Below are 25,955 nucleotides of genomic sequence, written 5' to 3' on the forward strand. Positions count from 1 at the left end.
GGGATGTTTTGCTCTTTCTGGCCACACCTCTGACTCTGCCCACTGACCCAAATCTCAGTATATTCCCAACCTCGGATTCGCCGCCCACAGTTTCCCTACTCTTTTTTACCGCACTTCGACCACTGGTGCACTCAGTTCGGGCTGCTATGGCTTCAACATTTTTTGGGTTGGGCTCTTGTCCAGAGGATATTATGAAAGCAGCTGATTGGTCCCCTGGTTCTACTTTCAAACGTGTTATTATAAGCCTATTGCAGAATGTTGCTTCTGTGATGGTAATCAGCTTTACACAAGCATAATCGGAGCCTCCAGTCCTAACACAGAAAGAACATTTTTCAAGGATTGTTTTCAAGAATTTTCAATTCTGCTAAGGACAAGAAGGCGAGCACTATCAAACCAAATACAGAGTTGTACAGATATGTATGTAAGTATTGCTGTTGTTCCTGCCCTTGGTGCTTTGGGGTGGTATAGCGGAGTTGCCAAGCTGAATGTTTGTGGCGCTGGAGATCTGTTGTCTGGGTCTTACTGATGGCTTGGTGATCCATTGTTGAAGTTTCTTTCTCGATGCTCGCCTTGTTTATCAGCATTGCTGGATTCGAAAGACTGTTGGATTTGATGGAATATTCATACTTTGTTTCCCTCTTTGGACTTGTATTGCGAACGAAGAGGAGTCCTCCTGGGTTGGCCATTTTATAGGGAGTAGTGAGGCTTGACTGGCTGATGGAAAAAGTAGTTTTTGTGCTTTGATTGGCTGATGAAATTTTGCAGTAAGTTATAGGAACATAACCCACCTCGCCTCGGTGTCCTGCCGCACATGCTTGAAATATTTTCATTCAAGTATAACAATGTGCTAGAGGGACAGGCACACGGATACTTTATGAATGACATCATAACCGCACTGGTATATCCTCAATGTACCTGTACCTTTAAAAGAGAGTAGGCAGTTCTAACAAACAGGAGCACGAATTAAAGAAAACCCAGAAAAAATTGCCACTGTGGCTTTACAGTCCCCCGAACATTAACAGCTTCCAATTTCAAGATCCACGTTAGGTGTCTCAGAGGTGACCACGCACCCGACCGCCCTATGTCGCCAGGAGGAAGGTTGAATGCGTTCAAACATCGCACAAGGAAAACCCAAAGCTCAGCCCTGCTCTGCACTACCACCTCCCAAACACCTCATGTAGTAAGGCTGCAGAAACCGCCCCGTTCCAAACCGAGATAGACTAATACCTTCCTGCCGTCACTGACACACCTACGACACACCTTTATCTAAGCCCAGCCTTCTCTAAACAGGGCGCTCCTCTGAGGAGGATGGCTCGATTATAGACACGTGCGGACTCCGGAGCCAATCAGGACATTGAACTGCTTGAGTCGCGCACTAGGATTGGTTGACTTGCAGCAATTACTGCAACAAGGTATGCCCAGCAGTGGGATCGGTCGTTGTGCGACCCGGAAGTGCTGAAACTACGGACAATTTGACATCCGTGAAAAGATCAACAGCGGACATTAGACTGAATTCACAGACGGTCAGTGTAAATAGTGCACAGGTCACCTTATATAGTTGTAGTGGAAATATACGATGTAGCGAATATGAGATTAAATACTTTGTAACCAATTCGTTGATGTAGTAATTGTTGTGGCCCTCTGGTGGAGCGATGAACTTCGTTGCATGTTGTGAAAACGCATATTTAGTTTATAACTTTTATCTAAATGAAGCCTGAAATTTAATTGAACATTATATTGTATATTTGAATTCCTTAATTGCCATATAGACGTAGAGATATACCTTATACTAGAAAGAGATTTCCATTATATACTCATGATGTAAATATGTGCCGACTCGTAGATAAGCGCTACAATTTTTAAATCAAATTCCAGTATACCTCAAAGTGATGAGCAAAAGAAAGTATTTGACAAAGAGAGGAGTGTGCGCAAAGAAAGGTTTAAAATAAAGTTCAACCAATTTCAGATAATTTGCTTTTGTGACTTGGTTATTCTTGGTAGTTTTTATTCACTATTTTGTCACCGTTAAAGGATATGTGTCAGCACCGTTCTGACTCCGGTTTCACGTTTTGCTTTGTCAAGGCTCATCATATAATTTATAGTTTCTTTTACGTAATTTCACGCATTTTCTCTCAGAAAAGTCCGTGCATTGGAAGCAGGGCAGGTTTTACGATTTGTGGGGCCTTACTGGGAAATTGCAAGACCCCTCTAAATTGCATACAACGTGATCTGAAAAGTAGTGCCATGAATTAACTGTTAACACCCTGGCATTGTTGAACTGACTTTGCAATTGTTATATTCTAGAATTTAAAATTACTAATTTCTCCTGGTGATGGCTGCTGGGTTCTGATGGAACCTGTGTCTTCGACTTGTGGTAGAGAACTTTAGAGTGAGTAGTTGAAGGCACTGTTGCAAAGGTTCTCCGGGAGCTCTAGGGGCCGTGCCTGCATACCATTAAAGATATAATCTCATATTCTGCATGTCCTGTGTCACAAAAATGGTGACGAGGATGGGAACTGCCTAACAGGATGGGAACCGCCTAACAGAATGGGAAGGTGTTCGTGATGGATTTAACTCACAAGTATGAACTAAGGATTAACTTGTGAGTAGGAACTGAGGATTTTGCGGCCCCTTGAACTCAATATTGCCAGCCTTTTGGAGCGACGCTGCACACTTAACAGGGGAATGAGTTGTGCAATTGGCTCACGGATTGACTTTTGGAAGCAGCGATCGGAGCCGTACGATTTGCGGTATACATCTGAAATCTGCCACAAAGAGACGTTGTGGCCGGCTTTAGAGACTTACTGTGATGGCTCGTGCACTCACGTAAAGTTCAGTGACGTCCTTGATTCTGGAGTGTTTGACACAGTAGGTGGCGTCATCCTCGTGGGAGGAGTAAGTCTCGGTGAGATCACTGGAGTATAGTGCCAATATCATATCAATATTCATCCGGACCCTTCAAGTAGAAACCAGCCGAACCAATCGCTGGCCCAATAAAAATAACGGGGAAGAGTATTAAAAAAAGGACACATAGAATCCTATTTGAAAAAAAAAACCGAAACAACAGGATTTAGTTTATGGCGCTTCGCAGAAGGTGATGGTGATCCTGCATTTTAACTAATTCAAGTGCTGCCTGCATTTTAACTAATTCAAGTGCTGTTTGGTGGTATCCGATAATATAAAATAGCGGAACCACGAAGGTACGGCATCCATTCTTCTTGGCATTTCTGCTCGATGCAGGACCGGTTCGCTTCAGAAACTCTTCCTTCCTACCATGTGTCCCGGTATTGCCCGTGAATCATATATTTATGCTCACAGTGGCTCCTGCATTCTTATAGGCGGTTTTATTAAAGTACCCTCTGAGTTTTTCATTGCACACTATTTCCAAGCACTCATTTAGAGTCTTGGGTCTAAGAAGTTCTTTAACTCTTGTGACGGAGGATGGTGTTCGTTTGATTGGAGAATTATCTACCAATAGCTGATCTGTTTTTAAACCTCAAGAAATTCTGGGGAAGAATTTATGTATAAACCTGATGAAGGTGGTCTGACCATATGATCCACCGAAACGCGTCGCTTGACAAAAGGAGGATTGTATAATATAGGTGCTAGAAAATAATTCTGACGTCTTCGTGGAATTTAATTTTCTGTTTACAACTCCTTTTTTTCACTAATAGGATTCTATGTGTCCTTTTTTTAATACTCTTCCCCGTTATTTTTATTGTTGAAATATTATGTTTTAATATTGCACCATGTAATAAATTGTTCAGGATTTTTCATAATTTCGTTCGTGTTCTGCCTCATGAGTACAGTATTGTGTAATTTTATTTGTCTTTGTATTTACTGTTTGTTGAACGTTGTGTCACTACAAAAAGGTGTCCCAAAGGGATTTCTTGTTTGACCTAACAGTCTATTTGGCACCCCATCCCTTTGGTAGTGGGGTCCCTCTCTCTTTTACTAGAGTCCCTACAGATCCAAACAAAGTATAGATCAACAAGCCTGCTCCTATTACTGTAGAAATTGTCCCCGCCTGCTGGCCCATGTGTACCTAAGGGGTAAGTATCATGCGCCATTATCCTAAGTGCCCTCCTTTGCCAGGTTGCTGGACTGACTAGCACTGCGGCCAAATTCAAATTGTGTTTGTGTCAATATTCAGGGATAGTGACTCGTGTTTTCAACATAGGAACTCAGCAGCAGCTCACTAATATTAATGCAAATAATATATGACCCCCACCAAATCTCATTCTTGAGGTCCTGTGTTGGTCTGAGATACTGTTTTGGATGTTGCACGAAACCATACACAAAAGCTGACCAGGCAGGGAAAGATGTAAAACAGAAGCCCTGTAACATGGCTCCGGAACCAGTGTGTAACTGCTCTGCTGAGTCGGACTAGACCTTTGCATAGCCCTATGTATGCTCAACCCTGGCGAGCACTTGCATGGTGACAGATCCGGAAATGACCTGGTAAGGCATGCCCATAGCTTGCTCACCGTTGGAGACTATCCTACTGTGATATGTAAAGACTCAGCCATCAGAGCTCAGAAATCTGTGGCGTCAGAAGTGAGTATCAAGATTCGGAACCCATGGCAGCACGAAGGATGCTGCTGTGGAGAATTCTGCGGTGTTGCCTATGGGACACCAGTTTTTTTTAAATTCTTTTTATTAAAATTAAATCCCAACAAAACAATGGTGGAGAGCACAATCATGATACATAACAATATTTAGCCGTACCTGTGAATAAATATAACAAACATCAGTTTTACATGTCAGTGCGTTTCTACAGTATATTGGTTATTTTATCGCCTCTTCTTTTTTTTTATTTCTGTACTTTTTTATTGAAAATAAAATATTTACATGGAGCATTACATATACATGGGGAAGAGAAAGAGAGAAAAAAAAAAAGAGATGAGAAAGAAGAGAGAAGAACCGCCCGGGGGGGTTAAGTCTCTTTGGCTTTAGTCCACGCGGCCGAAATGCGCATTCTCTTCTCGTCGTTGACTTCTGGTTGCGTTCCATCGTCCCCCCCCCTTCAATGATTGTCTTTCGTTGGTCCCGGCCCCGATTGTGGATAGAAAAGAGTGAGTGAGAGGAGAGAGGAGCAGCGCAGGGGCGATGATTTTTCCATGGTAGGTCCTGTGGTGGTCTGTGCTTGGCTATGCTTCTAGGGTGGTTTGTGCGAGGACAGGTAGTTGTCTAGAGACTCCCACATGTTTGACTGTGTGTGCGTCTTGGGTGTGTGTTTCGCCGTTATGGTGTTTGCCCCTCTCAGGAAGGTGACCCAGTTTAGCCATGCTCTAGACGTGGCTTTCCCTGTGTCTTTCCAGTTATTTAGTACTGTTTTTACTGCCGCTGTCAGCATTAGGTCAATCAGATCTCTGTCTTCTCTCGTTGCGATTGAGGGGGCAGTGTAACCTAGTGCTAGGCTATGGAAGTCAAGTTGTAGTGCCGTCCCTGTGATGTTGTTTAACAATGTTTCAATTGTGTTCCAGAACCTCCTAACCTTGGTGCAGTAAAAGAGCAGGTGTGCGAGATCCCCCCTTTGTTTGTCGCAATTCCAGCAGATGTCGCTGTCCCGGATTCGTATGGAGGCTAAGCGTGCGTGTGTCCAGAATGCTTTGTGTATCAGCCAGAACTTGGTCTGGTCTAGAGTCGTCGATACTTTTTTCCTAGATGTGGAACTCCATAGGTCCGCCTTCTCCCTCTTGCCAAGCTCCCTACCCACTAGTGATCCCCAGAAGGACTCGACCTTGTTGTTGAGTTTGGTGCATTTGGGGGACAGGGCTTTGTAGAGGTGTGCTACCTGGTGCGCTAGTTTGTTTAGGTTGATGGCGTATTGCAGGATGGACGTGTATGTCGGTTTATGTCTGCCTTTCTTATCGCTACCTTGATTTTCAGGAAGTTATATAGTTCTATGTTTCCCAGGTTATGTTTTTTCTTGAGTGTGTCGAAGGTGGTCTGTGTGCCCTGTTCTTGTAGATGACTGACTGTGGATATGCTGTGTTTGTACCATGAGTGCATGTCTAGTGTTTTGTCTCTGTATTTGATTTTTTTATTTTTTTTATTTATTTATTTTATTATCAGGATGCATCACATACATAACTGTCCGCCTACAACCCTTCTCAGGCCGGCATTACAATGAGAATGATCAAATAATGACACATTACAGAGATGCAGACAGTGTACAAATCACGTGCTCAAATAGTGTCGCGGACGGAGTGCTACACTCCGCCTTCTCTGTGATATCCTGTCACATTTTATTTTAACATTTTAACGTTTTCGCCCCCCCCCCAACGACCTGTCCCAACTCCCCCCGAAGAGGCTCCTGTTATATGGTTATGCAGTTGCGGTGATTGGAGTGCCTGGGTCTGGGGTGTGAGCTCCAAATACATCTTCAAGGCCCGCCCAGGGGGGACTCCAGTCAGACACGCACCCCCCCGCCCCCGTCAAGGTCAATATATGGTGTGCCACCCAGCTGTCTTCTTCCCAGGGAACCCGCTCTATCGTGCTTCTCCAAGTCGCACTCCTACTCCTGAGCTGCCTCTGTGCCCGCGTCATGCAGCTCCGACCGTTCCTCCCCCTCCCGCTCCTCAACAGAATCCCTCGAGCTGATATAGGTCTGGTACAATCCCCAGAAGTTCTTGGGCCTACTCCTGGGAGGGAGCAATTCAGCATATATTTCTGATTGCATGTTGCAGAACAGCATGTCACTGGACCATCGTTTCAATGTAGGTAAGGGGCCCCTCATCCAACACTTTGCCACCACTCTTTTAGCAAGTAGCATTCCCATACCGACCAATTTTCTCACCGCCACCGGTACCCCTTTCGAATATCCTAGTAGGGCAAGGGCAGGGTCCATTGTCAGTTCTAACTCAACCACTGCACCCAGTTCTGTGAACACCGAGCGCCAGAACTTCTGCACTCCCGGCAGTTCCAGGCCATGTGCAAAAAGTCCGCCACCGGGGCGCGGCATCTTTCACATTCCGGAGTCTCACGCAGGCCATACCTGTGAAGTCTCTCCGGCGTGTAATAAACACGCTGCAGGTATTTGAAGTGGACCAAGCAATGTCGACTGTTCAGTGATATCTTCCTAGAATTCGCGCAGCAGTATGCCCACATGTGGTCGTCTATTTGTATATGTAAGTCGTTTTGCCAGTCTAAGCGCGCTTTAGTGTATCGCTGTGCCGTGTGCTCGTGTCCTATCTTGTATAGCTTCGTTATGAGCTTCTGTGGTGCAGCTGTGTTGATGACACATGACACCTCCGGGACCTCGGGTGGCTCTTCCAGATCCGGGCCCAACAGCTCGAGAAATGCACTGCGTATCCTATGGAAGTGAAATCGCTGCAGGTGTATGGGCCGAGTCCCCCCGTGTGATCTGATCCCAAGTCTTAACCTTCCCATGTTCGAATAGTTCCCCAACCGTGTGTACCCCTAGCTTCCGAAGTTCTCCTGAGACAGCTGTCACCGCGAGGGTTGGGAGCCACAATGCCCAATTTGTAGGCATGTTCGGCGAGTACAGCAACTCCTTGTTCTGTTTGCGCAGTAGGGAGTGCCAAGCGTGATTGGTTGTCATGATAGAGTCTAACGTCCCCACTCTGCGGTCCGTCCGGCCACATATCGTTGCAGGGAGGGGCACCGGGTCCGCGAACAGTTTCTCCAGTGTTACATGTGGAATGTTCGGATCGCCGTGGATCCACGTGTGGAGGTGGGCGGCTTGAGCAACCCTGTAATACCGTTCCATGTCTGGGGCGCCAAGGCCCCCCTGCTCATACGGTAGCTGCAATACGTCCCATTTCACTCTAGGTTGCTTGCCGCCCCAGGCCAAACGAATGAGTAATTTTGTCAGGGTGTCAAAATATGCCTTTGACAATACTATCGGAATGTTGTTGAAGAGGAATAGAAACCTCGGGAGCACCACCATTTTCATTATGGCTATTCGCCCCATTAGGGACAGCGGCAGCTTAATCCAGATCTCCACATCGTCTTCCAGCTTACTACAGGCCACCCCATAGTTCTCTCTGGTCATGACATCCGGGTCCGTGTGCAGCTTAATACCCAAGTATCGAATCGGCTCAGTAGTCCACTGTAGCGGGTAGTCCATGTGACAGGGGTAAGTGGAAAGGCAACTGACTTAGCCCAATTCACACGAAGTCCAGAGAGTGCCCCGAAGTGCACCACCTCCCTCAGAACTGAGGATAGGTTATTAGCCGGGTCCCGTACGTAAAGCAGGGTATCGTCAGCATAGGTAGATATCCCAATCTTGTACGTCGGATAGTTGATGGCTTCGTAGGAATGGTATTCTCTGATCGCACATGCCAATGGCTCCGCCACCAGTGCGTAGAGTAGCGGCAAGAGTGGGCACCCTTGCCTGGTGCCCCTGGTTATTTAGAACGGCTCGGAGACCCTGTCGCCCAGTCGGACACGTGCCGTGGGCCCGTGGTAGAGTGCACCCAGCATTTGGAGAAAAGGCTTGCCCAGGCCCATTTTCTTAAGCACCCTATTCAGGAATGGCCACTCTACTGAGTCAAACGCCTTCTCCATGTCCAGGAACACCGCTATTGCCTTGGTGTCCTCTCGTGTGTGCTGAATTGTCCCCATCACCGTGCGTATATTATAGGTGAGGTTGCGTGCAGGGATGAACCCCGCCTGTTCTGGGGCCACCAACGCCAGTCAAGCTGCAAGCACTTTCGCATAAAGTTTGGCGTCCACATTCAACAGGGACAGCGGCCGATATGAACTTGTTTGAGAAGAGGGCTTACCCGGTTTGAGGACTGTAATGAGCATCACCTCTCTCATTGAGGGCGGCATGGTCCCCTCCTCGCAGATGTCGTCGAATAGCATGGAAAGATGTGGGAGGAGCCTGTCCTTGAATGTCTTGTAAAAGCCTACCGTCAACCCGTCAACACCAGGTGCGCTGTCAGTCCTCATGCTATCTAGTGCATCCGAGATCTCTTCCTGTAGTATGGGTGCCATCAGGAATTCTCTTTGCCAGTTCTCTAGGAATGGCATCTTGATGTAACTTAGGTAGTTGTCGATCTGTTCCTCTACCCCGGAAAGCCTGGTGTTATATAGGTCAGCATAATAGTTTTTGAACTCGTTCAGGATGTCTCCCTCCTCAGTGAGCAGCCCCCCTGCTTCTGAAGCCAGTTCCGAGATCACCTGTCTCCTCCTGGTACCCTTCATAATTTTTGCCAGCAGGGAGCCGGGGCACTCCCCCTCTCCATACACCCTCGCCGTCGCGTATTTTCCCAGGTGCCGGACCTCCCTGTCTGCCTCCTCATTAAATTCTGTGAGTAGCCTCTGCAGGTCCCCCGATACGGTCTCTGCTATGCCCGCCATGTGCTGCCTCTCCAAGTCTGCTATCTGTCTCTCGAGGTGTGCCAGCCTCTGTCTGATATCTTTCAACACACTAGAGTGTTTGGCCATCGCCACTCCCCTAATATAAACTTTGAATGCTTCCCACACTGTGCGGAAACTGTCTACTGATCCTATATTTGTTGCAAAGAAGGACTCTATCTCTTCACCCAGCTCAGCCCTAAACACCTCGTCCAGCAGTGAGTATGGGGGGAAGCGCCATGTGAAAGGGGGTATCCTGCGTTTAGGGGAGTCAAGCACCAACAGTAGCGGGGAGTGGTCTGACAGAGTGCGCGGCAGTATCTTGCATGTTCGCACCCCCTCTAGTAGTGAGCGCGTGGCCAGCCAGTAGTCTATCCTGGTGTGTATGTTGTGGTAGGCCGAATAGTGTGTGAAGCCCCCCCTGTCCTGGTGTCTCTCCCTCCAGACATCTACCAATTCCAGCTGTACCATTTCGGCCTGCATTTGTATAGCAGCTGCCGCCGGGCGTCTAGGGGGGCCCGCAGACCTATCAAGCTCAGTGTTGAATATCAAATTGAAATCCCCTCCCCACAGCATTCCAAAGGGACCAACCCCTACACAGTGCCTAGCCGCCGCGGCATAAAAGTCAGGGGAATCGTAGTTGGGGCCGTACACGTTCATCACCACCAGTCATGTCCTTTGCCCACACACCGAGACAGCACAAATCTCCCCTCTGGGTCAGCACTCCGCAATGAGAGGTGCAACTTGGACTTCGGATTCACCCACGTGATGATCCCCCTCGCATGTGTCATAAAGCCCGCATGTGTGATGTTGCCAAGGAGCCCCCTATAAGAGAACATCTTACTGTTGCTGGGGAGGTGCGTTTCCTGTAACAATGCAAGGTCTATCTGGTGCCTCTGCAAGTAGTGTAGGACTTTACGGAGCTTTGGGTAGTCATTGAGGCCCCTTACATTCCATGTCATTGCCTTGAAGGACTCGGTGTTCCCCAGCCCTTGTCCTAATTGCACGTCAGCCATAGCCATTTATGTGTTCTATTGCGTGTGCACTTACAATCTGATTCTGTTCCCCCACTGCGAGTAAGATCCCATCATGTGAGGCGCGGGTTAGTAGGCATATAGACAACCTGAGTACAGTGGTAAACCCGTCAAAATCATTTGAGTACAGAGCCTTGAGCGGACTGACCCAGTGAGGAAGGACCTGGGCCTTAGTACATAAAATACTTTGAGGACTCACCCAGACCTGCACAACATTCGTAGACCGAGCTTCTCCCCATTCTCCCGGAAACCGCCCAGCAAATCGGAGCCTCAACAGTACCCCCAACCCCCCCCCCTCCTCCCACAGCCAACCAACCCCAACCTGGTCAGACCGACACCCCATCCCCCCCCTCCCTCCCCAGCCAGAACTCAATCCCCAATCCCAAACTGGGCCCAATGTGGGCCAGAATTGCCAACAGCGCTAGGGCAGAGGTTGCCACACAGAGTACATTGTCCAGCTCCTCCAGACTGGGAACACAGTCTTGTGTAACAGGCATGCCCCTACACCCTCACCCCACACTTGTGTGCCGACCTCGGCCTAGTAGTGTCTACCTCAAATAGGTGGTGGCGCCACAATTCGTCCCCCCCCCCCCACCCAGGGTCACCGCAGTAGACTATGCGCGGAAATCAGCTAGTAAAACTTCGTACAGACCCCAACCCCCTGCAGTGTCGAATGTCAATGCACCCCTCCCTCCCGGCGCCACTCCAGCATGCAAGGATCTCACCCAGTGCTGGTCCAGTTGACTCTCCCATCAATGTTCATCAGGTCCCCGAGGTGCCTCCGTTAACACTCCGGAGGCCCGCGGGAAGAGCCCGCTGCACGGGGGACGCCAGTGGAGCTCCGAGCTCCACACCCTCCACCTAGTCCTGTTCTTCCAAGCCGTTGTTAGTGCCGTGCTCTCCGGATTGATTCCTTGGGCTGCTGCGTTGTTCCTTGGCCCAAGCCTTCAAGGATTTCTGCAGTTCTTTAGGGTCTGTGAAGAAGTGCGAGCACCCTTGCCTGTTGATCCGCAGTCTCGCAGGATACAGCATGGCGTAATGCAACCCGAGTTCCCGGAGCTGCTGCTTGTATGGGGCAAAGTGCCTTCTCTCCTCCTGAACTTTCGCCGTAAAGTCCGGGTAGAGTGAGATATCCATTCCCTCAAATTGCAGCTTCCCCTTCTCCCGCGCCGCCTTCAGTGCCGCATCTCTGTCTCTGTAATTGAGGAGTTTCGCGATGATCGGTCTGGGGTTCGCGCCCGGGGGTGGACGCGGCCCCAGAGTGCGGTGTGCACGCTCCACTATAAACATTGGAGAGAAGACGCCGTCCCCCAGAAGAGTAACCAGGAGTTTCTCGACAAACAGCTCCATCTTCCCAGTCTGTGTCGTTTCCACCACTCCCGTTATGCGAATGTTCGATCTTCGAGAGCGTGCCTCCAAGTCTTCAGACTTATCTTGAATGACCTGCAGCAGTCTGCCGAACTGTTTGCGGTCACGGTCCCATTCCGTCTGGGCCTCCTCGGCTTCAGTGAGGTGTCTCTCCGTAATGTCCATCCTCTCCGCATGTTTGTCTACTCTCTCGGACATGCGGTCCATGCGGTATGAGAGCGCATCTATTTTGGTGCCGATCGCTGACATGCCTTCCTGCAGCCCCTTCTCCATAGTTGTCAGCATGTCCTTAATTTCTGCACAGAGTGAGCTCCCCGGTTCTCCGCCACGTGGTGGTGTCGCCTCTGCTCTTGGGTCCGGGTCTTTTTGCCGGCGTTGGTCAAAGGACAGTTTGGTCTGGGTTCTGTCTCCCTTCCCCATGTCCGCTCCGGGGGGGGGGACAGGGAGCGCCCGAGCGCCGGTGTCGTCGGCGGGCGTCTGTGCCCTGGTGGTCCGCTCTGCAGCTCGCTCCAGTACGTGCCCCGGCGCAGCGTGAGACCCCACAATCCGGGGGCGCGGCACCCTGCTAAGATCTTGGCCCCCCTTGGTTCCCACGCGCGTGGAGTTCGTCCTGCCACTCGCGGAACTTATGGCTCAAGGAAAGGTAGGGGGCGAGGAGGCATGGGAGAGCCGCCGGAGGCGCCTCTGAGTCTTCCCCAATGTGGTCCCCCCACAGGGTCAGGAGGATTGAACTGACCTTCAGTTGCTTTCTCGGGGGGGTCCCGCGTGGTGCAGTGCGTGGCGCAATGTTAGTCGGGCTGGGGAGCACTCCTCCGGGTTGACCCCAGCTGCCACTTCTGTTTATCGGTTGTCACCGCCGCACCTGGGGGTATGTCAGGTCCATCCCCCACAGTGTCTGCACCCCCCGCCACTAATCCAGAGTCAGGTCACAGACGTGGCTCCCAAGCGCGTCGCACTCACAGTTGGGGGGCCTCTGCCGTCAGCTGCCACGAGGGGCCCCCAGGCCTCGATCCCGAGTGCTTATTCCAGGCCACCACGAGGGGGATTGCAGGGGTTTACAGGCTCCCAGCGGGTCGCAGTCCCGGACTCCTGTCGTGCAGTGTTAATGGTAGTGGGCGGGAGCAGTAACAGCCGCAAACTCTCCGAAGCCCTGGAGCCCCCGGGGGCCGGTCCCGCTCGCGCCCGCACGCAAGGCGACGCAGGGCGGCTAGCCGTGCAGGGGAGCTCGGTGCTTGCGGCCTGGTCCGGCGCCCAAAAGGGGAAGCTCACTGGCGCCGGAGTTCGGGAGAGTCCCAGTCCAAAAAGCACACCGGAGTCTGGGCAGGGGGATCCGAGGGGACCCCCGAGTTTCTGTAGGTCGGCCTTGCCGGTAAACGGATAAATTAGTGGATTATGGTGAGGCGATGGTGCGGAGCTTCGCGCTTACGCGTCCGCCATCGACGCTGGCTAGCTTCGCCCCCCTTGTCTCTGTATTTGATTCTGGGGTTGTGCCATATGGATTCCAGCTGCGTTTTCTTTATGCTTGTCCCTAGTAACTTATCTATGCTCAGAAGTGCTGTCCTGGTGTTCCTTAAAATGGGGTTGTTTTTGATTGTGGGATGTCTCGTAGCGGTGAGTAAGGCGACGGGTTCCATCCCTCTGAGTAGTACCCTTTCTAGTGTGAGCCAAGCCGGTGTGTACTCTTGTTTGGAAGTGATCCAGTATAGCCCCTGTTTTGCTATGCATGCCCTGTGGAATGTTTTGAAATTTGTAATGTTGAGACCTCCCAGGTCTTTTGTTAGTCTGAGTTTTTGTAGACTGAGTCTCGGTTTCTTCCCTTTCCAGAGGAAGGTGTTGAGCATTTTATCTAATTTTTTGTGGAAGTCCTCTGTGTTGGTGAGTGGCAGCATGTTTAGCATGTAGTTCACCATAGGGGTGAGCATCATCTTAATCGGCTCCACCCTTCCCCACCATGTGGTGAATTTGGGAGACCATCCCTCTACTCTGTCTTTTATTTTCCGTAGTACAGCTTGTTCGTTCTGCTCAAGTGTGGTCCTAAGGTCCCTTTCAAAGAGGAGGCCTAGGTATTTAATGGGGTTTTTCTGCCATGTCAACCCGGAACTGCCAAGGACTGTCTTTGTGGTATGTACATTTAGGGGTTTACACTCAGATTTTTCTCTATTTAATTTGTATCCCGAGACCTGGGCGTAATAGTCTATTGTATCCATTAGGGCCTGGATTGACTTCTCAGGGTTTTCTGTAATGATCAGGACATCGTCCGCATAGGCCGCTAATTTGAATGTTTCCCCCTCCACTGGTATTCCTGCTATGTCGGTATTAGTTCTAATCATATTTAGGAGCGGCTCTATCGCTAGGAGGAACAGTGCCGGAGATAGCGGGCACCCTTGTCTGGTTCCTCGCTCTAGATATAGCAGGTCGGACGTCCCGCCATTGACCACCACCCTTGCCCTTGGGTTGTTGTAGAGGGCCAGGACCATCTTCCTGTAATTGGGACAGAGCCCGAATTTCTGCATGCACTGATCTAGGAACGGCCAGGATACCCTGTCAAACGCCTTCTCTGCATCAAGGGCTATCATGACCGCGGCCTTGCTGCTTTTGGACGAGTGGTTTATTATGTGGCACAGCAGTCTTGTGTTGTCGTGTGACATGCGGTTTTTGAGATAGCCGACTTGTGAACAGTGAATGAGCTTAGATAGGTGTGCATTAAGCCTGAATGCCAGGATCTTTGCGTAGATCTTGCAGTCTACGTTTATAAGTGAGATCGGTCTATAGTTTTTGGCCTGCTGGTTGTCCTTTCCTTCTTTGGGTATTACTATTATGTTGGCCTCTGCCATTGACGGGGTCAAGCGTCCCACCTGGACGCAGTTCGCAAATACTTTCGTCATTGTGGGTTTGAGTATGTGGAGGTACTGTTAGTAAAACCCAGCCGAGAAACCGTCTGGCCCTGGCGCTTTATCTTTAAGGCTCACCGTGGCTCTCCCTACTTCATCTTCAGTGATGTCTAGGTCGAGTATCTCCCGCTCGCTGGCATTTAATGTTGGTGGGGCTATTCGTTCTAGGAGTTCCTTGACTCCGTCGTCTATTAGTGTGGCGCCCCTCGTATATAGCTCCTTGTAGAATTCTTTGAAGACCTTGAGTATCTCCTTGTTTGCGGTTTGGGATTTGTTACTACCGTCTTTGATGGCTGCTATTGAGTGTTGTTTCTGTTTCCCCTTGAGGTAGGAAGCTAGATTTTTCCCTGCTCTGTTTGCGGTGCATAGATTGACGGCTTTATACTTGTTCACCCAGGTTCCTGCCCTTTCACTAAGGATTCTGTTTAGTTCGTATTTCCTTTTCGTTAGTGTCGTGAGCGTGTTCTTATCCTCTATGTTGGCTATGTGTCCGGTCTCTAAGAACTTGATTTCCTGTTCTAGTTCTGCGATCTTTTTGTTTCTCTCTCTATTCAGCCTTCCTTTGATGGCGAGGATTGTGCCTCTTATAGTGGCTTTCATTGCGTCCCAAAGTGTGTTCCTGTCTGTTTCCGGGGTGTCGTTAAGTGCAAGGTAGTCTTTTATTGCCGTCTCTATCTCTGCTTTCGCCATCTTGTTATTGAGCAGCGTGTTGTCGAAACGCCACCTGCGTGCTGGCTTCTCGTTGTGTTTACCTGACAGCACTAGGCTGATGTGCGAGTGGTCTGAAATGCTTCGCGGTCCTATCTCAGTGTGGTCTATGAGGTGAGTGTGTGTGTTTCTGATATCAGGATGTGGTCTATTCTGCTATAGGAGTTGTGTGGGTGTGAGTAAAAAGTGTAATCTCTGCCATCTGGGTTTTGTAGCCGCCATGGATCTTTGAGGCTTAATTTGGAGCATAGGTTCCCCAGGATGCTGCCCTTTTGTGATGTTTGGCTTGGTCTTTGTGGGTGTCTGTCAATAGATGGGTCAATTACCTGGTTCATGTCTCCCGCCCCCACTAGAAGTTCTCCCAGTGGAAGTGTGTTCAGTTGTTCTTCTACTTTGTCCCAGAAGGGCCTGTCGTCAGTGTTTGGGCCATATGTTCGCCACATGTATTGCTTCTTCCCCCCTAGCTAGGCTGGTGACTAGTATTCTACCGTCTGTGTCCGCCTGCATGTCTCCCAGTGTTAGTTTTGATTTCCTGCTTAGTATGGTTATAACCCTGTTTTTTTTGTTCTGTGCAGATGAACCTATTACTTCGCCTATCCAGCTGGCTTTGAGACGCCCTATGTCTTCTGCTTCTAGTCTAGTTTCCTGCAGAATGTATATGTCGCTTTTGAGCTTCCCTAGGTAGTCCAGGACTTTCTTTCTCTTTACCAGGTGGTTGAGGCCCTTAACGTTCATGGACACTATCTTAATATCCGTGGTTAGGTGTGTTGGGTCATTGTGTGTCATTCTTTGTGTTTTGCATCTAGCGGTTTGTCTGGTTTAACTCTGTGTGCTGCGTTGTTTTGGCCTCTATGTCCCTTCGTTGCCTGTGGCTGTGCTTTAACTCCCCTTTGCTGACTTCTCCTCGAGAAAGGTGTGTAGGAAGGATAGAAAGATAGAAGAAAAGAAATATACATACCCCATGCATGAGCTCCCAGCGCCTCCCTCCCTCCCTTGTGCCCCCTCCCACCCCTCCCTCCACCCCTCATACTTGCTGAGTGGGTGTGCGACGACAAAGTTCCTTTGCTCCGTTTATTCCCTGAGGTAGTGTTTACATAGTCTTTGTTCTTCCTTCTTCTTCTCTTGAGCTTGCTTGTAGCAGCAATGAGGTAGTGTGTTGACATGCGCGTTCACAGTCCTGAGTGGGACTTCTGGGTCCCTTTGAGGTAGCTTGCCTTGAGGTGGTCTTGTGTCCTATGGTTAAATATCTGTGTCCCTTGGTAATACTCTTGTGCTCTTGATCGTTCCGTCATTCAGTAGATTGACTTGAGGTAGTATTGTGTCCTGTGGTGCCACGCCTTAACTTTTGGTATTTCAGTCCGGTTTCACAGCGTCGTCCGGAGATGCGCATCTTTTGGCTGTACCCGGGCTTTTTGTTTCCATTTCTTCAGCTGGGGGACCTTGTATGTACCTCCTCAGGTCTTCCGGGTTGTCAAATGTAATTGTCCTCCAATTATCTGTGACCTTGAAGCGGGCAGGCCCGGTGAAGGTAAAAGCGATCTTTCTTCTCCTTAGCGTGTCTCTTAGAGCCAGAAAGCCCTTTCTCGTCTCTACCGTTGGTTTGGAGTAGCCCTGAGTCAGCACAATCTTGCTGCTCGCCCATGTGAGGTTTTGGTTCTTCCTGGCAAAAGCAAAAATGGCATCGGGATGGCTCATTCTTAGCGGGTTGTATATTATCGTTCTGGGACCATTTCCCTTCTCCGGTTTCCCTGCCGACACTCTGTACGCCTTTTGTACCTCGAACGCCCTATCGAATCTCAGGCCTGTGAGTTTGGGGATCATGTCTTCGAGCAAGGCTGCGCAGGACCCCGCATTATCTTCTAAGCCTTCAGGGACGCCCAGGATCCTCACATTGCCTCTTCTGGCCCGGTCTTCCTGTTCCGCCAGCTGTCTTTGTATGGCTTTAGTGGCTTTCTGACATTCCGCTATTGCTTTTGCGTTTACTTTGGTTGCATCCTCCGTGCTGCTTATTCGCACCTCTGCGGCCTCAATTCTGGTGTTGGTGCTGTGCAGGTCAGCTCTTATTGCTGCAAGCTCCAATTGCATGTGGTCTATCGTTTCTTTCGTTTCCTTTGCCACTGCGTTGCCTTCATTTATTCTCTTGAGGATGGTCTCTAGGGTGATGGCCTCATTCTTCAGCTTCAGCGGTGAGTCTGGGTTCTCTTTCCTCTGTTTTTTGGAGTCTGCTGCTGGTTTGCCGTCATTGCCTGCCATTGTGCCGATGCCTCTTCTTACCAGAACGCTGCCTAACCGCCCCTCTTTCTGTGTAGATATCAGGCTTTTTGCTGGGCCTACGCCAGTGGTCGGGGTATTTGTGTAAAGTCTGTACCTGCTCGGCTCTCTGACGTTCCTGGTCCTTGTCTTGGATTTTGCCCCTGCCAGCGCGTGCCTTGTCTCGTTCGCGGGCGCCCCCGGACTCTTGTTGTCTGTATGCCTTTGTGTCCTGGGCGGGTCTGATCCCCCTCTGTGCTCCTGACGCCCCCTTTGGTTCGGTTCGTTCGTTGGCCCGGGCGCTCTCTCGTTCGCGCGCCGCCTGGCTTTTTCCCGCTTTGCTCGTGCTGTGCCTTGCGTTCACTTTTCGCCAGACACGGTACACTGTCTCTCGGGTGCAGCCCTTTCGTCCCTGTCACCAGTTTATTTCGCTCTGGTGGTAGGCCGGGAATGCTCTCACTCCCGGCTTTTTCCCAAGCTTGAGCCGTGCCTTACGTGCCCGCTCGTTGTCTCCCCCTCTCTCCCCCGCCCCAGTTTATTTCGTTGTAATAGTAGTGGTAGGGCTTGCCCGTGTTGTGGGTATGAGGGGTCTGAGGGTCTTCGTTTTACTTGGCGCTTGTTCGTACTGCTCTGTACCTCTGGCTCAGGTGCTCTCCGTATCGGGCGCAACCCTTCTTCCCTTTCTTCTGCCTGTGCTTTGCTGGCACTCACTTTCGCCGGGGCACTTTGTTCACGCTGCTCTGCACCGCTGGTTCGGGCGCTCTCTCGATCGGGCGCAGCCCTGGCTCTCCGGTGCAGCCTCCCTTCTACCGCTCACTTCCGCTCCCGCACTTCCGTTTCCGCTGCTTGTTGGGTGTGGGGACTTCCGGCAATGGCTGCGCCCATGAAGGGTTACTTTCGGTTTCGGGCACGCCTCTGTTCACCGGTAAAGCCTGCTCTTTTTAGCTTCCTGTGCGATTGTTCTTTCCGCGGATTGCTCCCGCTTAAGTGCCCTCTCTTTCACACTGCTTCTCCGCTCCACAGTACTGTTCCGTTTTTTTTTTATTATTATTTTTTTTATTTAAAAAAAAAATATTATTTTATCTGCTTGGCTTGTTGATGCGCACGTTCTGCCGATTTCTGGGGAGGAGTGGCGGTGGGTCTCTTGTGCTCACCTCTCTCCGGTAGGCTTCCGATGGGTCTCAGAAACGACAGGGCGCCATTTTGTTCCGCTTGTTGTTTCCACCCGGGGGATGTTCGAAATCCAGGATCTCAGTGATGGCGTTGCTCCTCACTCGCATCCATCGGCTTCTTCTGTAGCCCTGTTCTTCCCACGCTCCGATCTTCTCTCCGATGCAAGATCGGACTCGTTTGGCAGGCTCGTTTCACCTTAGTTGGCCTCAGGGATACGGAGCTGACGGACTCAGACGACCGTCCACATTGCCGTCCAAGCCACGCCCCGATTTTATCGCCTCTTCAAGTGGGTCGTCAACAGGGGCTATCCTTGGGGGCTCACATATGTACCCTCTGTTCTCATTCCAATTGGACCACACCTCACACCACTTGTGGGCACACCAACTTGCTGTCTACACAGTTTTCTCCTGCAGCATGCAGCAATCCATATCAGTCTTCCAAGAGGAATGTTTCGGTGGCATCACCGCCCCCTATAATCTGGCAATGTTTCTTTTTGCTATGGTGAATCCCAACGTCGCCCACAATCTCCAGCGGGCAGAGAGGTCAGTCGGTTCCCAGATATTAAGCAAACTTCTCTTCGGCTCGACTCGGAGCTCCACCTCCCATATTTCGCGCATACATTGGTGTACGTGACGCCAGTATGGCTGAATCAATGGGCAATCCCATAGGATGTGAAAAAACGTACCCAAGTCCCCGTATCCCCTCCTACAGAGCCCGTCACCACTACGCCCCATAAGCTGCAGCATGGTCCCCGAGATGTATATCCGATGCAGTATTTTGAGTTGAATCAACCTTAGGCGCGAGGAAATGGCGACCTCCTTCGGTGAGGTAAGCGCATAACTCCATTCCTCTTCGTCGATTAATAACCCATCTTGCTCCCATTTTTCTTTGAGACCCAACAGAAGGTCTGGGGCATTGTATATAATTTTTTTGTGTGTTAGGGAGATGGCGTGTTCCGGGAGGTAGCCATCCAGCAGTCTGTCCTCAAGCGGAAAGGAGTCTGAGGGCGTCGTCCCAGGGGGATATTAGCCTGGAATAAATGACGAACCTGCAGGTAGCGAAAATATTCTATTTGTGCAAGTTCGTACGACTGTTGGAGAGTGGCAAATGAAACTACCCCTTTCAGGCCCCATAAGTCCTGTATATGAGATATTCCTATTAGGTCCCAATTCTGGATCCCTTTGGTATTGCCCAGGTTGCCCAATCGCTGCAACACCCATAGTGGGGTGGCTCCAGTGAGTGTATTTGTCCAACCGAGCTTGCGTTGGACTAGGTGCCATATCTGCACCGTGTGAAGGGTGGGTCCAGTGAGTGGATCTCTACCAGGTCTAGAATATAGTGCGCCTCAGTTTCCTCCCGGGAGGAGCCAGCAGTCCATCCCATATCCTGTGTCGATGCCATCACAGTAGGTGCCGTGGTTAATTGCCACGAGTTGTGCAGCCCAAAAGTATTTACGGATGTTCCGGAGCGCAATACCGCCGTCATACCACCCCCTGGTAACTTTTCCAGAGATATTCGAGTGACGCCCTGCCATAGTAGTTCCCTTAACAAAGTTTCAATACGTGCGAAGTAGGAGTTGGGCACGAGATCAGGGCAGTTCTGCAGGGCGTAGAGGAATCTGGGCAGCGCCATCATCTTAAAGAGTGACGCTCTGCCAAGCAGAGACAGCGGGAGCTTACGCCAGGACGAGGAGTCTCTCCTGAACCATTGTAAGGGCGGCAAAAGGTTTCTCTCGTATCATAGGGTTCTGTCCTTAGAGATAAATATCCCTAGGTATCGAAACCCGTTGGTGGCAATTGTGATCGGGCAATTCCCGGGCACCCCCGGAGGGTCTCCATGGAGGACATATACCACCGATTTATCCTAGTTGATCCTATAGCCGGAGTTGCGTCCAAAATTAGCAAAGGCATCCATTGCAACCATTAGGGACTGACGAGGCCTAATAAGATATAGAAGGATATCGTCCGCGTAGAGCGATATCTTGTCCTCCCATCCTTCAGCCCATCTCAGCCCTTGTAAAGAGATATCCTGCCTGATCCAGGCTGCCAGTGGTTCGAGCGAGAGGGCAAAGAGTAGGGGCAACAAGGGACAACCCTGTCTCGTTCCCCCTGTCCAAAGCGAAAACCTCCGAGACCTTATTGTTTACCGTCACCTGCGCCAGGGGAGGAGTTCAGCATAAAGGAGACGCACCCATGCCATGAATTTGGGCCCAAAGCCTAATTTTCGGAGCACCCCAATCATATAGGGCCACTCAAGGGTATCGAAGGCCATCGCAGTGTCGAGGGACACCACGAGCGCATCCTCCTGGATAGTATGGGAGCGTCCCAGCACTCCATGAAGACGGCGAAGATTGAGCGTCGTATTTCGATGGGGCATGAACCCAGACTGGTCCGGGTGGTCCAGCGTGGGGAGGATGGGTTTGAGCCTAATGGCCAGAGCCTTAGATTGTATTTTCATCTCCGCATTCAACAAGGAAATGGGCCTAAAGGAGGCTCATGAGTCCTCGGGCTTTCCGTCTTTGAGGATTGCCATGATCGTGGCAATATGTTGATCGCGCGGCAAAATACCCCTCCCTTACTTTCTTCAAACATCATTTTTAGGTATGGGCTAAGGCCTTCTTGCTGTAGCTTGTATAATTCTATCTGCAATCCATTAGGACCTAAGGCTTTGCCCCGGCGAAGATCCCTGATTGCTAGGTTAAGTTCCTCCACCGTAAGCGGGGTCTCAAGAGTCTCATGTTCTTCCTGAGAGAGCGTGGGTAAATGGATATCAGTCAACAGATCATCAGAGTCCTCCTCTGGTCTGTCGGAGACTCGGCTGTATACCTTCTGGTAGTGACGGGCAAATTCCACAACTATCTCACGAGGTTCCGTGAGTATAGTCCCCGACTCGGCTCTAATCTCGGCAACTACCCTTCGTTCCTTATGCTTCTTGCGTGGTGTATGAGAGTGTATCCCCATCTGTTTAGCGCCTGGCACGTATTGCCCAACAGGTGAGTCTCCTGAAGGAGAACCACATCAGTCTGTTGTCGTTGTATGAATTGTAACACAATCGTGCGCTTTAACTTGTCCCCCAACCCGTTGACGTTCCAACTCAATAGCTTAAGACTTTTATCCCACTGCAAATGGAAAAACCCTACAGACACAATGACATAAAGGAGAATAGCGGTACGGTTCACATCAGCATAAACTTCATCCTGCATGAACTCCACCAAACAACTTCCAACCCCCTCCCATCTCCCCCCTCCCTTTCCCATCCCACCAACTCTGCCCGTCCCCACTGCCCCCTGCCACCCCCTCTCCCTGCTTCCCTGCTCCGTAGGTTCCAAACTACCCACATCCCCAATTAGCAGTGCGCCTTTCGACCCAAACTAGAAAGGAAGAAAGAAAAAAACCCTTAAACAGACCCCCCTATCCTCCTTCCCTGTGACACTTTTCTGTGGGGAGTGTGCACAGGCCCCACCGTCCCCCACCCCATGAAACTTACAATTGTTGCCAAGTAGGCCAGTTACCTAAAACCCCATAATAATTCAATGTCTCTCTCACACCCTCAGTCCTGTGCCCTGCGTAATTTCCATCGGCGAACCTTTATGGGTGAGGCCAGAACTGTGTCTGCTAGGAAGAAAAACATATAATCATGGCCCATCCCAGTCTTTGACCCCAGTGTACATTACGGTTATTGGACAATAGTGTCGGAGTGACCAAAGTCGTCACTGGTCCGTCGCTCCACGCTGCGTCCCCCACAGAGGGCTGGCTGATCTCTACCTCCATGATTGTTGGCTTCGCCCATCTCCGCCCGTTTGTCCAACCGATGATGCCGGTGAGGGGGCCTGGTTGTTCCTCCAGTTATCCCCGCCAGTGCCGCTGCTGTCTGTGGGCAAGGTTCGGTCCAGCCACTCCTGCACGTCTGATGGCGAAGTAAAAAATAAAGACTTGCCTCCAGCGATGACCTTGAGTTTAGCCGGGTAAAACATCATATATTTCACACCTTTTTCCCTCAAAGCCGCCTTTACTCCCATGAAGGAGCGCCTTTCCCTCTGGAATTGTAGAGTGAAGTCCGGGAAGAACCGGATCGGGGCATTTTCGTACTGTAGGTCCCCGGCTTGCCGGGCTGTCTGCAGGATTGCGTCCCTATCCCTATAGTTAAGGATTTTAGCAATGATGGTTCTTGGTGGGGCCCCGGGCTTGGGCCTAGGGACAGGCGCACGGTGGGCACGTTCCACAGTAAAGAATTTTGAGAGCCTCCGAGGCTTGAGGTGGTTAAGGATCAGGTCCTCGACAAAGAGCTCCACACTTGGCCCCTCCAAGTCCTCCGGTACGCCTCCTGGTCGTCCAGTCGCATTGTCATCAACCGGTGCTGATTAACTAGGTCATTAATACGCTGTTCCATGTGCTTAGTTGTAGCCTGGAGCTCCTTGACCGCAGTTTCGTTAGCTTTAGCCTTTTCAGAGGTCTTACCAAGATCATATCGGAGCAAGTTGACCTATCGAGACTTTATCAATTTTCGCCTCTAAGTTCGATCCCAGGGACTAGATGGCCGCCATTATTGATGCCAGCGACGGCTCCTTGGTCCCTGCCTGTTCTCCAGCTGGGTTTACAGTCGCCCCTTCGCCTTGTTGCGTTCCCGTGGGGACCGTATAATTATCTAGCTTGTTGGTCTGCGTGGTGGTGGGCTGCTTTGGCCGCATCACGACTCCGGAGTGTGCCCCTTATGCTACAGGAGTTCAATGGTGGCTCTAGGGCCCGACTGCAACCCCAGGAGCGGGCACCCCGACAACAAAGCCCCCGTCTCAGGGCAATTCGCAGCAGACCGTGTGCCTATGTCGTAACCTCAGGGGGTCACACAGCCCACTACTGCCAAGTGTCTTTAAGTCCCCAAACACGCATATCCCACAAAGGAGTCACTGCACAGTGTGTACTAGCCTGCAATCAATGGTAGAGTTTGTGACGCAGGTCAATGCCGTGGTAGCCCAGAGCCCCCTGATTCCAACACTCGGGCACAAGATATAACAGGAGGGGTCACCTTGCTCACTCAGTCGCTCCACATCTACAGCGTGTCCGTGCCCATCAGGTGGGCCGGTGGTTAATACTACTGTCTCTGGGGTCCAAAGTGGTTCTTTTTGCTGCCAAGCGATATGCGTTTGTTCCCCTTTCTCATTCACTTCCACGGGGGCAAGCAGGCCTCTCACCGCGGCGGGCCGCCCAGGGCCGCAAAGCCGGGGTCTCGCCTGAGACCCGGCCCGCCCGCGGTCTCCACATGCTCAGGCTGAGGGACAGGAGAGGTGTCGGAGGCCTGCGGAGCGCCCACCTCCCTCGGATTATTTCAATGCGGCCTCGCAGTCTCGTCCGCCCCTTCAGGATGCCTTCTTCGCGTGGGGGTATTTATGTATCTTAGGAGCTCCAACGGCGATGTACCCAGGTGGGCCCTAGGGCCGGGACCTCACCCGCCACAGAATCATTCTCCAGGGCCGTCCACCGTTCCCGCAGCTCCGGTGACTAGATGTAGAAGGGGTTAGACCTCAATACAGCACCCGCGTCTCCCGGACTTGTGTAGCAAAGTTTGCGACACCACCAGCCGCACCAATGTGCTTTCCTCGCCGTGGGTCCGGCGGGAGCCACAGAAGCTCCGATGGTCGCAGATCCGATCAGGCCTCAACGCCGGGTCCTCACCTGCGGCTTATGCCGTCATCAGGGCTCTGGCGTCCCCCCCTAGAAGCCGGTGAACAGCAGACCGCCCGCAATTCGGGCACCGGATCAAGTAGAGTGCCCTATTTGATACAGCAGGCGGAGGAGAGCATCAGCATGCCACCGCTATCAGGGGGGGATTTTGCCGGATTTTATTGGGAATAGGGGAATCGGCTCGGAGGAGCTCCGAGCTAGGCGGCCATTCTTGTTGGCGCCTGGCCACGCCCCCCTGGACACCAGTTTTGATGCACCCTGGATATATCCTCGCACAGCAGGTGAAGGGTATTAAATCAATAGTTGATTAAAGCACTCTACTAGCTAAACATAATGACGTTTACACTCCCAATCTGCCTTTACTGGGTGGATAGCTACACATAGCATGGTAGTATCATATGCTTGAGTTAAATTAGCAACTTGTAAATATGTATCAGCCACTAGTACATATAAAAAATAGGACTATGAAAGTAATCCATAGTACGATAAGCTCGCTTCCCTTTTACTACCAGACTCTGCCACTGATGCCAACAATTAAGTGACGGAGCCGCACTTCTGAAAGTCCAGGGTTGACTTTCGCACATTTGTGGGTTTAAGCAAAACAAGGATAAAATTTAATGCCAGTTACATGAAGAAAGTTTGCTCTATGTAACTGCTTAATAAAGTAAATAAAATGTGCACTGGGAGGCCTGACCTGCATCACCCCAACGAGAACCTCAGCAACCCATGAATTCACATGAGTTGGTGGAATCAACACCTCTTTGGTTGGGCGCCCATGGCATCTGGCAACCTAACACGATCCCAACCAGTCCGTGGGCCCTAGACCAGTGTAGCCCTGGCCACAATAACCCTGGAGACAGAATACACACTTATACATACTCGGCTACTGTAACATTGTGTCCGGACATTAACGCTCTTCTAATGAGGTTGATGAACACAATTCCGACTGCAGCCCGCTGCTGCATAAAATGTGTGTTGTTTGCATATCAGCAAAAAACCAAGGCGATGATCTGGACTTCAACTCTTGCAAGAGGAGGGAAGTGTAAATCAGCTGCAACTTCTTTGTGTCAATGGTCTACGTTCCCGCAGACAATAAAATAATTTCTGCAGATCTTACTTTTGATACCTCTGTGCAACACTCACACTATAAAATTATGATAACTGACTGTAGAACTAAATTGAGAGGACTGTGCGGAATGTAACACAATGCGGCAAAGCCACCAAGTGGCCAAAAGACCGCTAGCCTCATTCCTACAAGATGTCGGGACTATTGACTTTGTCAATGGTTGTAAGTTGCATAAGATAAATAAGCAGCACTTAAGGATTGTGTATAATATTGAAAAAACTTCCTATCCCCCCCTGTTCCCTAGACTCGACTACCCAAGGTCCAACCCTGGTGCCCTGGTACCTGTCTGCGGTCGGTGCCACCGGGCTGTTTTGGGTCGAGCCAGGGCCAGTGAGCATAGCCATGGAGACACCACAGTGTTAGCGGTCCTCGAAAACATGCTGTTTGGGGATCACAG

General features: G+C 50.6%; 1 protein-coding gene across 2 annotated transcripts in view; it reads left to right on the forward strand.

The window, feature by feature from the left end:
• Positions 1-1,406: 1,406 nt before the first annotated feature.
• Positions 1,407-25,955, forward strand: part of BCL2L2 (BCL2 like 2) — a 327,287-nt gene continuing 302,738 nt past the window's right edge. Inside the window, exon 1 of one of the 2 annotated variants that reach the window (XM_086923764.1) lies at positions 1,407-1,523. The gene's annotated coding sequence lies outside the window, so the exon portion shown is untranslated. The remainder of the gene's footprint in view (positions 1,524-25,955) is intronic. The other variant, XM_086923765.1, reaches the window with a different exon arrangement.

The sequence above is a fragment of the Lissotriton vulgaris genome, chromosome 5 (genome assembly GCF_964263255.1).
Source record: "Lissotriton vulgaris chromosome 5, aLisVul1.2, whole genome shotgun sequence".
NCBI lineage: Eukaryota > Metazoa > Chordata > Amphibia > Caudata > Salamandridae > Lissotriton > Lissotriton vulgaris.